General features: G+C 42.6%; 1 protein-coding gene across 1 annotated transcript in view; it reads right to left on the minus strand.

Moving 5' to 3' along the window:
- Positions 1–14,963, minus strand: part of FBXO42 (F-box protein 42) — a gene marked incomplete in the record, with an annotated part of 1,591,641 nt that overhangs the window by 1,057,907 nt on the left and 518,771 nt on the right.

Below are 14,963 nucleotides of genomic sequence, written 5' to 3' on the forward strand. Positions count from 1 at the left end.
GTCTTTGCGTTTTTTAGAGACAAAACCGGAGTGGGAGTATCCGACGACATAGTATAGTTAAATGCTTTCCCAAAAAATGCTGGGCGAACTCCGCCCGACACTTAGTGCGTTTGTTGAATGTAGCACAAAAGCGACAGACCGAGACGTCGTGGTCTGGGCCCAAGCAAGGAATACAGAGGGAATGGAAATCCTTATGCGGTATTTGCTTCCCACAAGAAATACAATTATTAACTTTGTCTGACATCAGTCTGAGGCAAGAAAAGTTTCCCCAACGGGGTACTTAGCTTTCAAGACGACTTTGGTTTCCAAATTTTCGTAATCTCAGGAGCTGGCCGACCAGCACTTGCGAACTGCTTCTGCTTCGGGCACCGCGCGGCAAGAAAGACTGAAGAAAGTGGCGTCGGCTGGTTCTTTTATACCCCTGTCGCCCTGATGTCAGGGAAGAAGCAACGACAACCGACGTCGGACCTAGACTTTGGAATTCGGCCGACCGAGGACCCGCCTGACGGCAGGAGAACCCATCTGTTATGACTGCAGCTGTATGCACGATGAACATCAAATGCAGTGCCAGTGGTTAACTGACTGGGTAATGTCCACTAAAGAAGATCCTTCTTGCAAGATTCTGTCAGCAGAATGTGATGAGATAATGGTAGATGCTAAAAGACCATTGGGACAACCGGAGCCACTGAAAAATTCTCATGTGTAGCGTGGCTACTGGCACTAGTAATATGGTGGAAGCCATGGTCCCTTGAAGCTGCAGAAAAATCTTGGCTTTGACCTTTTATAAGGGGAGAAGGCGCTAAATTTGAAGAACCAGATTGTGCCCTTTCAGCAGGAAGACGAGCCAACATGTCTACTGTGTATCTCTGTGCCTATAAACATCACAGATTAAAAGGGCAATAAGGCAGATTTTTCCCAATTTATAGAAATTCCCAGCTGGGCACAAAGCTGAATAGTAGCGTCCCTGGTCTGAAGTAGATGCCTGGTGGGGGCGGTCAAGAACCAGTAGTCCAGATACAGAAACACCTGGAATCGACATCTCATGTGAGCTGTCACTACTGCCATACATTTGGTGAACACCCTGTGGCGAGACCAAAGGGCAGAGCATGAAACTGTTAGTGACTGGCTTCCAGCTGGAAGCGTAGATGACTCTCAATGCCCTGTCCATTTTTATGTGGTAGTAGTAAGTCTTGGAGATCTATTGAGCACATCCAATTGTCTTTCCCCAACGGGAGCACAGACTGCAGTGTCACCATCCGGAACTTGTACTTTACTGATACGTCCAATCTACTGAGGTCCAGAATGGGCCTACAGTCCCCTGTACATTTTGGCACTAAAAAGTATGTGGGTAAGTTCCGGATCCTATTTGGTCTGCTGGGATGGTTTGGATGACTCTTAGACAGCAACTTGCTTATATCCACAGGTGCCAGATCCCTGTGATTGGGTGGAACATCTGGGATCACCTTCAGAACAAAAGGTGGAAGAGAAAAGGGTACGACAACCTCTGGTAATAATTCTTAGTACCCACTTGTCTTGACTGATACTCTGCCAGGCATCTAGATGCAAAGAAATGTGACCCCCGACTGGTCCCAGAGAAGCACAGTCGGGCCCCACATCAGGAGCACTGGTAAGGCCAGCCCCAAAAGGAATCGCGACCTCCCTGGTTTTGCGGACCGCCCTGTTTCTAGGGAATCTACCATTTCATCCTCTGAAGGAGAAGTCACCCTGTGCCTTCCGGAAAAACCTCTGGGACTTCGAGCCACATCTTACCGCCCCTCTGACCCTTAGGATATGGTCTAGAGGGAACAGTAAAATGTACTCACACGGCAGAAAGCGTTTTTCCTTCTTGCTCACACCGGGTGAGAATGCCCTTTACCTTGGGTCCAAACAATGAGGAACTGAAGGAGGCGTTGGTAAAGGTAGACTTGAACGGTTCCACAGTTACACGAACGCATCCAGGAATGACTCCTTAGGGAAATTCCTGAACCCGCTGCTCTACTTGCTCCATTGGCTGCAAATGAAATAAGCTGCAAGGAAGAGTTGATGATAGAGTTCAAGGTGGACAACTGGGCAGAAACTTTTAACACACCAAAGCTCAAAAATAAAAAAAGAAAGGTGCACCACACTGATAACAGTTAAAACACTGCTTTAATGCCTTGATGGTAAAGCGCTTTCACCTGTCAATCTCAGGCTTCAGAGTCATCACATTAAAACATAGCTTCCTCTATATAGTGTAAAACCATTGACAAATTAACTGCTGCCTAAATTAAAAATAAGTAAATTAATAAATCAAACATGTTTAACATTTTTAAAATACATTTATAACAGAAGTTGTAAACAGGTCCATGGTAATTTGAAACCTTGTGTTATAATTCATAAATAACAAAAATAACATCTGACTTCATATAAGTTCTATACAATCATGGATCTCTGTTTCAACAAGGGGGCAATAGAAATATTATCATTAATGCCTGGTAGATTCTTGGCATTTAATCACAATTGCCACCTAGTTTCGCATAACTCCAGTTTGATTTTAACGTTGCCCCCTCTTTCATTCAATTCAACCCTGTCAATAATAAAAAAAAAACAAAAATGTTTTAAAATTATGATAAACTACAAAGTGATTGAAGAGTGCACTACTCACTTTCCTATTCTTGATGTCCTTCACATGCTCGGCAATTCTGTCCTTCAATTTACGTACAGTTTTTTCCAACAGAATGCAGAGCATGTGCTACAAGTGGCTATATACACAATGTTTGATGTGGTACATGCTCTCCGCCGAGGAGATTCCAAGGTTCGGTAGTACCCCTCCCATTGTCATGTATGGGCCATCATTAATGTATATACAGTAGTTACAACCACATTTATACATTTTAGACCTATAAATGCCCTTTAACCTCATATCATTTTGTTCTAAATGATCTTTTAAATTCTTGCCTCTACTGTATACAACTCTAGGTTTGTCCCCCAACTTGTGTTTGAGTTCCATGTCAAAACTCTTGCCCCAGACAGAATTCAAAACAGTTACAAGTTGAGGACACTCCTGATTGTATTTCAGCACCATTACTGTGTTCCCTACAGTAGATACTGTAGCAGCCTTAGAGGGGACAATCTTAGCCACCAAAATAGGGAAAAAAGCATTAATTTTTTTGTACATTTCTTTTTTGATCTTCAGCAACATTTTAAGGGGGTATCCTCAGTTAATAAACATCCCAATAAGTGTGTGTACTTCACTCTTGAATTCATTGTTGTCACTCACCAGTGTAGATAACCTACACATTAGACCTTTCACCACCCCCTGTTTCTGATGGGGTGTGGCAACTATCATAGTGTAGTAAACAATTTGAGTGTTGGTTTCCTAAAAATAGTGGAAATGTTACTTGGATATACTTCTCAAAAAGAGAAGGAGTCAACCTCATCCCTGTTAAATCTATGGGTAAAGGACAAGAAGCCTGTACTGCTACTCAAAAAAAGATACAAAGTCCTCAATTTCTGTCTCTATCCATAAGACCAATATATCGTCCAAAAATCTTAAGATATTTAATGATTTTGGACATAAAACTGGACTTAAATTTGTTTCCTTCTCCCATTCCAAATGGGACCACATTTGCAAGCACGGGGGCACATTTCGCCCCTATTGCAACACTTGTGATTTGACGGTAATACTCTCCTTCAAACAGGAAATTGTTTTTTCACAACAATTTCCATCAAGATGGTTAAAAAATTAACTCATACTAGACATACCAGCTATAAACAAACATTCTTCAAAGACTTTGATACCGTCCCCATGGGGAATCACGGAGAAGAGATTGACCATGTCTATGGTCCAAAAAAAAAAAAAAAAAAAAAAAAAAAAATCACATCAGTGGAAACCACATCTCGTAACATCTCAAGACAGTGTCAGGAGTCCCTCAAAGTTTGGCCACTAGTGGCAATAGGTTTAGTGTAGTGATAAATAAAAGCAGATAATGGTTCAAGGATGTTTGAGATTCTTAATGACCCATCCACTTACTCTAGAGTTTCCCGTAATGAAATTAATTATGCCTACTGTAACATTGGCATTGAGTTGTTTGATGCCTTTTCACTTGAATATTTGACTGTGGATGACCCAATTATTCCTGCGATTTTTAGCATTCCCAAAATCCATAAGTGGGTGTATGACCCGCCATTTAGACCTATTGTGGCAGCTAGTGGTTCCAAGACCGAACCATTAGCTGCTTTTACTGATCACTACACTAAACCTGTTATTGCCACTAGTGGCCACATTTTGAGGGACTCCTGGCACCGTCTTGAGATGTTACGAGATGTGGTTTCCACTGATGGTGATTTTTTATTTTTTTTTTTTTTACCATAGACGTTGTCAATCTCTTCTCCATGATTCCCCAAGGGGACGGTATCAAAGCCTTTGAAGAGTTTTTATTTGTGGCTGGTGGTATGTCTAGTGTGCGAGTTAATTTTTTAACCAGCTTGATGGAAATTGTTTTGAAAAACAATTGCCTATTCTTTGAAGGAGAGTATTGCAGTCAAATCACAGGGGTTGCAATGGAGGTGAAATGTGCCCCCGTGTTTGCAAATGTGGTCCTACTGGAATGGGAAAGGAAACAATTTTTAAGTCCAGGTTTATGTCCAAAATCATTAAATATCTAAGATTTTTGGATATACTGGTTTTATGGATAGGGACAGAAACAGAAACTGAGGACTTTGTATCTTTTTTAGTAGCAGTACAGGCGTCTTGTCCTTTACTCAGATTTAACAGGGATGAGATTGACTACTTGGATATACTTCAAGAAAAGAGAAAAGTTGATTTCCACTATTTTTAGGAAACCAACACTCAAATGGGTTGCTACACTATGATAGTTGCCACCCCCCATCAGAAACGGGGGGTGGTGAAAGGTCAAACGTGTAGGCTATCTACGTTGGTGAGTGACAATGAATTTAAGAGTGAAATACACATGCTTACTGGGATGTTTATCAACAGAGGATACACCCTTAAAATGTTGATCAACCGAGGATATCCCCTTAATATGTTGAGGATAAAAAATGAAATATACAAAAAAAAATGTTTTTTGCCCTATTTTGGTGGCTGGGATTGTCCCCTCTATGGCTGCTACAGTATCTACTGTAGGGAACACAATGATGGTGCTGAAATACTATCAGGAATGTCCTCAACTTGTAGTTATTTTGAATTTTGTCTGGGACAAGAGTTTTGACATGGAATTCAAAGTTGGGGGACAAACCTCGAATTGTATACAGTAGAGGCAGGAATTGAAAAGGTATTTTAGAACAGAATGATACGAGATTAAAGGGCATTTATAGGTCTAGAATGTATACATGTGGTTGTTGTAACTACTGTAAATACATTAATGATGGCTGAAACGTGGCAGTGGAGGGGGTACTACCGAACCTTGGAATGTCCTGGGCAGGAAACATGTACCACATCATTGTGTATATATAGCCACATGTTGCACATGTTCGGCATTCTACTTTGGAAAAACTATACGTAAATTAAAGGACAGAACTGCAGAGCATGTGAGGGACATCAAGATTAGGAAAGTGAGTAGTGCACTCTTCAATCACTCTGTAGTTTGTCATAATTTTAAAAGATTATATTTTTTTTTTTTTTTTTTTTTTTATTACTGACAGGATTGAATTGAATGAGAGGGGGCAACATTAAAATCAAACTGGAGTTGTGCGAAACTAGGTGGCAACTGAGATTAAATGCCAAGAAACTACCAGGCATTGATTATATTTCTATTGCCCCCTTGTTGAAACAGAGATCCATGATTGTATAAGAACTTATATGAAGTCAGAAACAACTATTTTTGTTATTTATGAATTAGTTATAACACAAGGTTTCAAATTATCATGGACCTGTTTACAACTTTTGTTATAAATGTGTTTTAAATTTTTAACATGTTTAATTATTAATTTATACTTATTTTTAATTCAGGCAGCAGTCAATTATTTGTGATGTCAATGGTTTTACACTATATAAAGGAAGCGATGTTTTAATATGGTGACTCGGATGAAGCCTGAGATTGACAGGTGAAAGCACTTAGTCTACCATCAAGGTATTAAAGCAGGATTTTAACTCAGTTACCAGTGTGGTGCACCTTTATTTTTTATTTTTGAGTTTTGGTGTTTTATTTGTTTATCTTTATCCTTCGTGTGGTGAAGTTTACTTTTTGGGCAGAAACCTTGTCAGGGACTCCCCTCAGTACATGTACCATGTAGAGAATCTCCTAACTCTTTAAAATCATCTCTCTGAAGCCTCGTTAAGTAAGGTAGTTCAGCAATCTACGGGTAAATGCCACTAAAGAAAAGATACGCTTCCCATATCTGTCCATCATTTGAGACTCCTTATTTCGGCGGATGAACAGAGGAAGATGTCTCAGCTAGCTCCTCCTTAGTGGCCACCACCACCACCATGGCATCTACACCACCTTTAGACAAAAAATATTTTTCTGGAGGGGCAGAAAGAAACTTATTCGGTCTCCCTGGGGACTGGCTCCAAGGCATCAGGAGTATCCCACACCTTTCAACTAACTAGCTCCATCAGTTCGTCAAAGGGTGGAGATGCCCAAAAGGTTAAAGGTTGAGACCCTAAAGCCTTTAGGGTACACTGACTCAGCAGAAAGGGCGACACTGGGACAGCCACACCTCTGTTTAAGAATTTCCAGGATGTCTACGAAGGAGACATCAGAGGACACCTTGGGGGACCCTTCTGACTCCTCAAGGTCAGAAACATCCTGGGAGTCAACATGCTTCCTCTTAAATATTCTCTCCCATGGCAGCCCCTCAGGATATTCCAGGGAGGTCTTGGAAGAGTGGGGGCCAACAGCCGGTGGCTCCTGAGGCAGAGTCTTTGCTGTCCACAGAGGGAGTAGGAACCGAGACAGAAGTAGGTGATTTAGGGGGAAGAGTGTCGGCACCTCTGGAAGGAGCTGACGATCGGGACAGCACACTCATCTTCTCGAATGCCGACCTATCCAGCTCTGAAGACCTCCCCGGCTCCAAGGAGACCAAGGATGTCGTCGGCTCCAGAGCCATCAGCTCCAAGGCAGACACAGGGTCCAAACTCACCGACGCGCTGAGAGGAAGACTCTGAACCAAAGTTCGGTTCCAAGCATCCCTGTAGGTGCTGACCGGGGAGCTTTGGCCCCTAGACACTACGGACAGTGCAGCGAGTGTTGGAGCAGAACCCGGCTCCGAAACAGTCAAAGGGGGAGCTGGAATTGAAGGCTTAACCAGTGGTACCAAACCTTCCAGCTCCGAAAGACCAGCATAGCTCAGAGGAGGAATGAACGAAGGGGAATGAACGGACTCAAGTGGCTCTGGAACCGACTGGGTCGGAGCCAACAGCAATTCAAGCAAAGCAGATGACCAACAGTCTCAGCACTACCCTCTCCACATCTTCCAATAAACTCCTGGAAGACCTGGATGACAGTAGGAGAGTGGGATCTCTGAAGTATCGGAGATTTTAGTATAGTGGAGACCGGTAGAGGATCCGTAGACCGGCTCCATGAAATGGTCTCAGTGGTCGGCTCCGAAATACTTGGAACCGACCCTGTAATCACTGTAGTGCTAGCAATTGGCACAGAGCTCTGTGGAGCTGATGAGACCGTAGACTTATCTGTTTTAGTGATTTTAACAGGTGGCCCCAAGACACCAGCCGGTGCGTGGAGGGCCTCAGAGGAGTTTTCCATTTTAGATCTCTGAGATCTAGAAGAGGAAGAGCTTGCCAGATCTTTCTCAAAAGAAGGTTTTAAGACCTTTTAAGATGAGCTTATTCTTACGTTCTTGCAACACCCTATCACTGAAAGGGTGGCAAAATAAGCAGGTTTCCTGTAAGTGGATGACCCATGACAGTAAACGCAGTTACTGCGGACATCCGTGATGGACATCTTCTGTGAGCATTAAATACATTTCTTGAATCCAGATGGCTTACGGTCCTTACTTTCTTTGGACATTATCAGAGATGGGCACACACACAAAGAAAAAGAGAGAGGACTAGGTTCTCTAATTTAAACTGGCCTAGCCCTATAGGAAAAAGAAAGACACCACGAAGACTAGGTTCTCTAACTTAAACAGGCCTAGACCGGGCAAGGAGGGGAATGGAAAAAGTACAGCTGTGTACTCTTACTATAAATGTAAATGCTAGAGTGTATTCACTATTGCAGTCATTACATTTGGGTAATCTGCTGGCAGGTTGCCCTCAGTCGGCCTGAATAACAAAGTCTTGGGTCCTGCGTAGTTTGCTGTCTCCTCTTCCATGAGGTCAGGTCGTGAGGGGTATAAAACAAGGAGCCAACGCCATTTTATTCAGTTTTTCTTGCCCCAGAAGTCAGGTGCCCCCCAAATGGGAAGCAAAAAAAAAAATATAAAAACAGCAATATATGTAAATGCACTATTAGCAACATAAACTTCACCTTCATCTAAAAGCAAATATACCACAAAGGCTTTAAAATATAGTGAAGGAAAGAGAAGTTATAGAAAAGGGGGATGGCGGGTGGGTAACCCGGACTGCAACAGTGAATACACTAACATCTACATTTATGGTAAGTGTACACAATTGTACTATGTTCTTCGTGTTTCACTGTTGATCATTACATTTGGGTAGAATCCCAAAGCAATGGACGGGAGGATGGAACAAAATAGCATTAGGAGTGGCTATATGGCCCTGCAGAACTGCAGTGGCAAAGCCTGGCCTAGATTCAGAGAAGAGAGGCAAATTATGCTTTGTGAAGGTATGAACAGAGCTTGAAGTAACAGCTTCTAGGATATCTTTGGTTGGAACTCCTCTGAGAAAGGCTGCTGAGGAAGAGGCAGCCCTGGTGGAATGTGACCGGATTCCCTTGGGCACAGGTTTACCATGATACAAGTAGCAGAAATGAATGCAGTGGCTTATCCACTTAGAAATAGTCTGCTTTGATATAGCCTTCCCCTCTGATCCTGAAGGAAATGCCACAAGTAATTGCTCAGACTTTTTTGGACCTGCTTAAGTAGAATCTTAGTTGTCTGTGTACGTCCAATGAAAGCAGAATCCGCTCCCCCATGTTCTGCGAACTTAGGTAAAATGTTGGCAGGTGAACAGTTTGGTAAAGAACCACACTGGATACCACCTTATGCATAAAGGAAGGATTGGTCCTGAGGTACACACTGTCCGGGTAAAATGTAATAAAAGGTTCCACAGCCATGAAAGCCTGTAGTTTTAAAACCCTTCTAGCTGAAGTGATTGCCAAAAGGAAAGCTGTTTTCCAAGATAAAAACTTTATATCCGCAGTAGCTGCTGGTTCAAAAGGAGGCAGGGTGAGTTTTTCCAGCACAAAACTGAGGTCCCATGCAGGAGTTGGTGGTGATCTGGGAGGCCTTACATTTTTGGCCCCTTAAGACACTGTTTTAACAGAGGATGAGAAAAGATGGGAGGCTCCATGTTGTAATGAGCCGAGATGGCAGAGGCATGGATTTTTATTGAAGAAAAAGATAGGCCCTTGTCAAGCATCTCAGTCAAGTATTGTAAAATCTGAGGGATATTTGGTTTTGCTGTGTCCGTTTCCTTGTGCTTGGCTCCAAGCACAGAATCTCTTCCATTTATCAGCATATGATTTTCTAGTACTAGGCCTTCTGGCTTCAAAAATGACATCCATCACAGATTTACTGAGAGGCGTTTGAATAATTACATGATCAGCCATGCTGCAAGGTTCAGAGTTAGGAACTGAGTGTGCAGAATTTGATTGTTCTGCTGAGACAGCAGACGAGGTATTTGAGGCAAGTACCAAGGAGGGAGTTGAGACATTCCTTAGAATTGGGTACCAGTGCTGGCGAGGCCAGTCCGGAGCAATAAGGATCATTTTTGGATTTTCCTGTCTCACCTTTAGTAAGACCTTGGAGTGAAGAGGCAGAGGGGGAAGGCATAGACTGACAAGTTTTTCCAACTGAAAGATAGGGCATCCACTTTCCATGATTATCTGTGTAAGTCCTTGTGCAGAATTTGTCCAGTTGATAATTTTGGGGAGAGGAAAATAGGTCTGGGCTCCCCCATTTTTGTGTTACCGTTCTGAAGATTTGTGGATCCAGTTTCCACTTGAGAGTCCATAACATTTCTGCTTAGGTAGTCTGCCATAGTATTTTGTTTTCCTGGCAGGAACTGAGCTTGAAGATGTACTTGGTAAGTCAAGGCTGTGTTCCACAATGCCATGGCTAGTCTGCAAAGGGGGTAGGAATGTGTACCCCCCTGCTTGTTTACGTACCACATAACCGTGGTGTTGTCCTCCTTTATCAGAAGTTGTCCTGGAAGAAGGAAGTACTTGAAGGCTGTCAGGGCATTCTGAACAGCTCGCATCTCTTTCTGGTTGATGTGCAGATGCATTTGTTTTGGGCTCCATATGCCCTGAATGCATCTCCCCGCCAGGTGGGCCCCCCAAGCATAGTCTGATACGTCTGTAGTTAGGGTTTGGGTGGCAAGGGGTAGAGTGAATGACAGTCCCTTGTTTTGGTGACATGTCTCTGCCCACCAAAGAAATTCCCGTTGTAGGCAGGGAATGAGAGAAATCATTGTTTCCAGACTGACAAGGTTTACTCCATAAACTTAGGTACAATTGAGGTTTCCTCATATGCAATCCTTTAGTAGAATGCAGGATGCCATGAACCCCAAAGCCTGCAGAATTTGTCTTGCAGGTAACTGGGTTTTTGTTGCTATCTGTTTGAAGTATACAGTCAGTTGCCTCTGCCTGGCGTAAGGTAAGCCATCTGGGCAGTTGTATTCAAGCTTGCACCCAGGAATGTAATTTTTTGACAGGGTACCAGTTGTGATTTCTTTTCGTTTATTGTGTACCACAGGCATATTAGAAGCCTTTTTACAAATGCCAGATGTTGAAGAATAATGTCCTTGTTCTCTGCTTGAATGCGAGAGTCATCCAGTTATGGATAAATTTGTATGCTTCTTTGTCTGCAAAATGCAATTACTGGTGCCAGGCACTTTTGTAAAGACACTGGGCGCAGTAAATAAGCCAAAGGGCAGTGCAGAGAACTGGTAATGCATAACACCTGCCTTGAAGCGGAGTTATCTTCTGCACGATTCCCTTATTGGGATATGCAGGTATGCCTCAAGTCTAGAGTCACTAACCAAGCGTTCCTGCCCAGCATAAGCATTAGCTGTTGTAAACTCAGCATTTTTAATTTTGGAATATCCAGGAACGTGTTCAAAATTGACGAGTCCAGTATTGGACGCCAGGCATGGTCTTTTCTGGGTACCAGGATCAGTACTGAATAAAAACTTTGTCCTTTTTCCTGTTCTGGTTGAATAGTCCCCATATCCATGAGGGACGTAACTTGTTTCTGAGCCTCTGCCCATTGATTTTGTGGCAGATCTGGCCAACCATTTGGAATTGGCAAAGTATGGAAATGAAATCTGTACCCCTGGGATACTATGTTTAATACCCACTTGTCCTGGATAATTGCCAATTTTGAGCATGAAGAGCTAATTTTACCCCCAAGGGGGCTGCCAAACGTTAAGTGCTTGGTGATGGTAGAGGGAAGTCATTGATACTGCTTACTGTAGAGTTGTGCTTTGTTCCCTCCAGATTTGGAGGTGAAGGCACCCCATTGCTTTGACCTATAAGAACCCTGTGATTGGTATCTGGAGCTTTTTGAGAGCCTGGATTTGCCTTGAGAGGCTCTGTTGGATACAGGAAAGGACCAATTTTTAGTAGGCCAGTTCCTACTGAATCTGGGTGACTGCACTTGTAAGAAATCTTTCAGTTTGCATAGATTTAGCTTGGTCTTCCATTTTCTTTAAAACCTCTTCTGCCTTACTACCAAACAGAGTATCATGCTGTAAAGGGGCATCCAACAATTTAGCCTTAACATGATCAGGCAGATTTTGCTCCCTGAGCCAAGCATGCCTTCTAACCACAGATCCAGTAACTGCGGCCCAGCAAGAGGCCTCCAAGGAATCAAAACCACATTGCAAAGTATGCTTTCCAATCTGTTCTGCTGCATGCAATAATTCCTGTAATTCATTATTTTCCACACAATCAAATCAACATCATGTTCTGTTTCAATAAGCCCATAACATGACATTGATATTTAAGCATATGAAACTGGCAGTTTAAGGACCTAATTGCCAAGGATGCAGACTTATAAACCTTCTTTCCCAGTCTACCCAGCGCCCTGGAATCTCCATCAAAGGGGGCAGGATTTTTGGCTGTACAGGCCTTTACACCTTTGGGACCCTGTGAGTTTCTGGATCAGCAGCAGGATTTTTGAATAGATATTTGTGGGAGTCAGGAACCCTGTAATATCTGTCTGGCTTACCAGGAGCGGAGGTAGGGAATCAGGAGCCGTGCTCGATTCTGAAAACGCATCAACAATGTCTAATACAGGAGGTATAGCCAAAGGCCTATGCTGAGTAAGAAGGAAATCCCTAAGCCTCTTTTTTGATTCAGAGAAATCCTGACTCTCCCAATGAAAATGTTGCCTTAAAATATGCAAGGTTTCTCCAAAAGAATAATCCTCAGGAGAAAATGCAGATGGTATGGATTCCTCTGCATCTGAATCCTCATAGGGTGGTATAGAAAATTCGTGATCAGAAAAGGAATCAGAAAAAACGGAAACCTGATCTGATTCATAACCGGTGTCTTGCCTAGGCGTCTTAGCATGGAGGGGTTGGGAACCCTTGATCAAGGTAATTAAATCCTCAGCCATTTTGATCATCAGTTTTTTAGGCATAGGGGCCTGAGCACATAGCTCATGTGTTGGTTTTTTAGACTTGGAAGAGGCTTTTGATTTTGTTTTTGAAGCTGGCGCCAGTTTTATATAAAAATGTTGAGGCCTGAAAACACCCTCAGAAGCCGGTGCCTGCTCAGCGGCTCTTGACCCATCCAAGGGAGACACATCCGCAGGTTCAATACTCTGAAAATCTCGCTGCATAATGGACACCACATGGGCCTCGGTAGAGGCTTGCGACTCAAAAGTAGCAGGTATCAGAGGCTGCGAAAGTGCCTCACTGAGTACCGGCGACTGGCTTAGAAGCTTCATCGGTTTTGGACCTCGACGGTCTGTCTTTTTCTTTGCATTTTTTGTGAACTCGGGTAGTTGGACTGCTAATCGACAACATTTCAGGGTAATTAAATCTGGATCCAAAATATTTTTGAAGCAAAAATACACAGATGCTTAATAGTGCGTTGGTTAAATCTAGCACAACACCGACAGCAAGGCACGTTATGATCTGGGCCTAGACAAGGAATACAGTACAAATGAAAATCCTTATGAGGTATTTGCTTCCCATAAGTAATGCAATTAACTTTTAATGACTTTGGTAAGGAGCAAGAAAAAGTTTCCCCAACGGGGTACTTGGCTTTAGTTGAAGACTTCGGTTCTGAAACTCTAATGCGAAAATTTCAGGAGTCGGCTGACCACCACTTGCGAACTGCTTCGGGCACCACACGGCAAGAAAGACGGAATAAAATGGCATCGGCTGCATATTTTATACCCCTGACGACCTGACATCATGGAAGAGGAGACAGCAAATGACGCAGGACTGAAGACTTTGTTATTCAGGCCGACTGAGGGAAACCTGCCAGCAGATTACCCAAATGTAATGACTGCAACAGTAAAACACGAAGATCAACTAGCTCTTCCAACTAAAACAGACCTAGTTAAGACACAAAGGCAGGAAAGTCACAAACGGGAATACAGTGAAACTGTCAATATATTAAAGAAAAAAACAGAACAGTGTTCTGACAACACTAATCAAGCTTGACTAAAGAATCAGCAACAGAACAGAACCTCGTTCTGTCAGCGACGCTAACACATTTAGCAAGCAGGAAACCGCCAAAAAGTCACTTATTCCGAACACACAGCCTGAGCGCAAACGGCATCTACAAATACTAAACTCTAAACTATTAACACGAAAACCAGCACACAGTATACCAATACGAGCAAGCCAAAAGCCCAATTTACCACAAAATTGCACCCAAAGGTGCAATTATAAAGGTAACTATACTAATCTACGCTACCTATGCTAAACTATGATATAACAGATTAGACTAGAAAATACAAAAATTTTGAATAAATTCAAAAAACTTAGCCAGAGCCAAAGAGAAGCACAACCAAACAAGATCTGGGGATTGTACTGGTGTACCATGGGATACCTACCTAGCCATGAGCCAACTAGAAAACTTCCAGCTTGTAAATAGGCCGAGTCAGAGCCGAAGTTTGGCTCTGATTCCTTGTGCAAGAATGAAGGTGAGATAGGACCTACAGAACATTATATATACTTGTATCAGCTTTGTATACTTGTATCGTCTTTGCATTTCCAAATGTCTTTAGAAGCAGTAATTCTTGTAGCCAACCACAGGTGAAGGCACAAATCACAGTAGTTAACATACACTAGTGATACAGCACTAAAAGATTTTTCAGATAGAGTGCAGCTCCATACTCATCAGTAAATATAGCGTCTAAGTCACAAGCAAAGTTTTAAAACATCAAATCTGATACAAACGGCTGACCAGGAAGATGGTATTTCAATCAGGAAAAACAGTTCGGACTTCCAAATGTAGTAATACACTCTAATAACAAGAGCGAAACAAAAAATCCAAAATCAAGCGCTTTCATCTCCGAATTCGGAGACTATCAAGATAAAACAAAATACACATAAGGATCCGTTTTTCCTGATTGAAGCACCATCTTCCTGGTCGAACTTTTTTTTTAATCAAATCTGATATGGTCAAGACCGTATCAAAGGTTTTAAAACTTCGAATATGTAAAAAATAAATTACCTAAATGTTTCAAGCAGGGGGGGCAAGCCCCCCTGCACCCCCCCCCCCACTACTTAAATATACCAACTCCGAGATCGCACTAGAGTGCAGTAAAGGAAATTTTCCCTTCCGGAGATTTCTGTTAAAACGTTCGATGTTTCAAAACTTCGATGATATGGTGCTGACCATTCCAGTTTCGAAGTT

The sequence above is a fragment of the Protopterus annectens genome, chromosome 2.part0 (genome assembly GCF_019279795.1).
Source record: "Protopterus annectens isolate FY-2018-M chromosome 2.part0, PAN1.0, whole genome shotgun sequence".
NCBI classification, from domain to species: Eukaryota; Metazoa; Chordata; order Ceratodontiformes; family Protopteridae; genus Protopterus; species Protopterus annectens.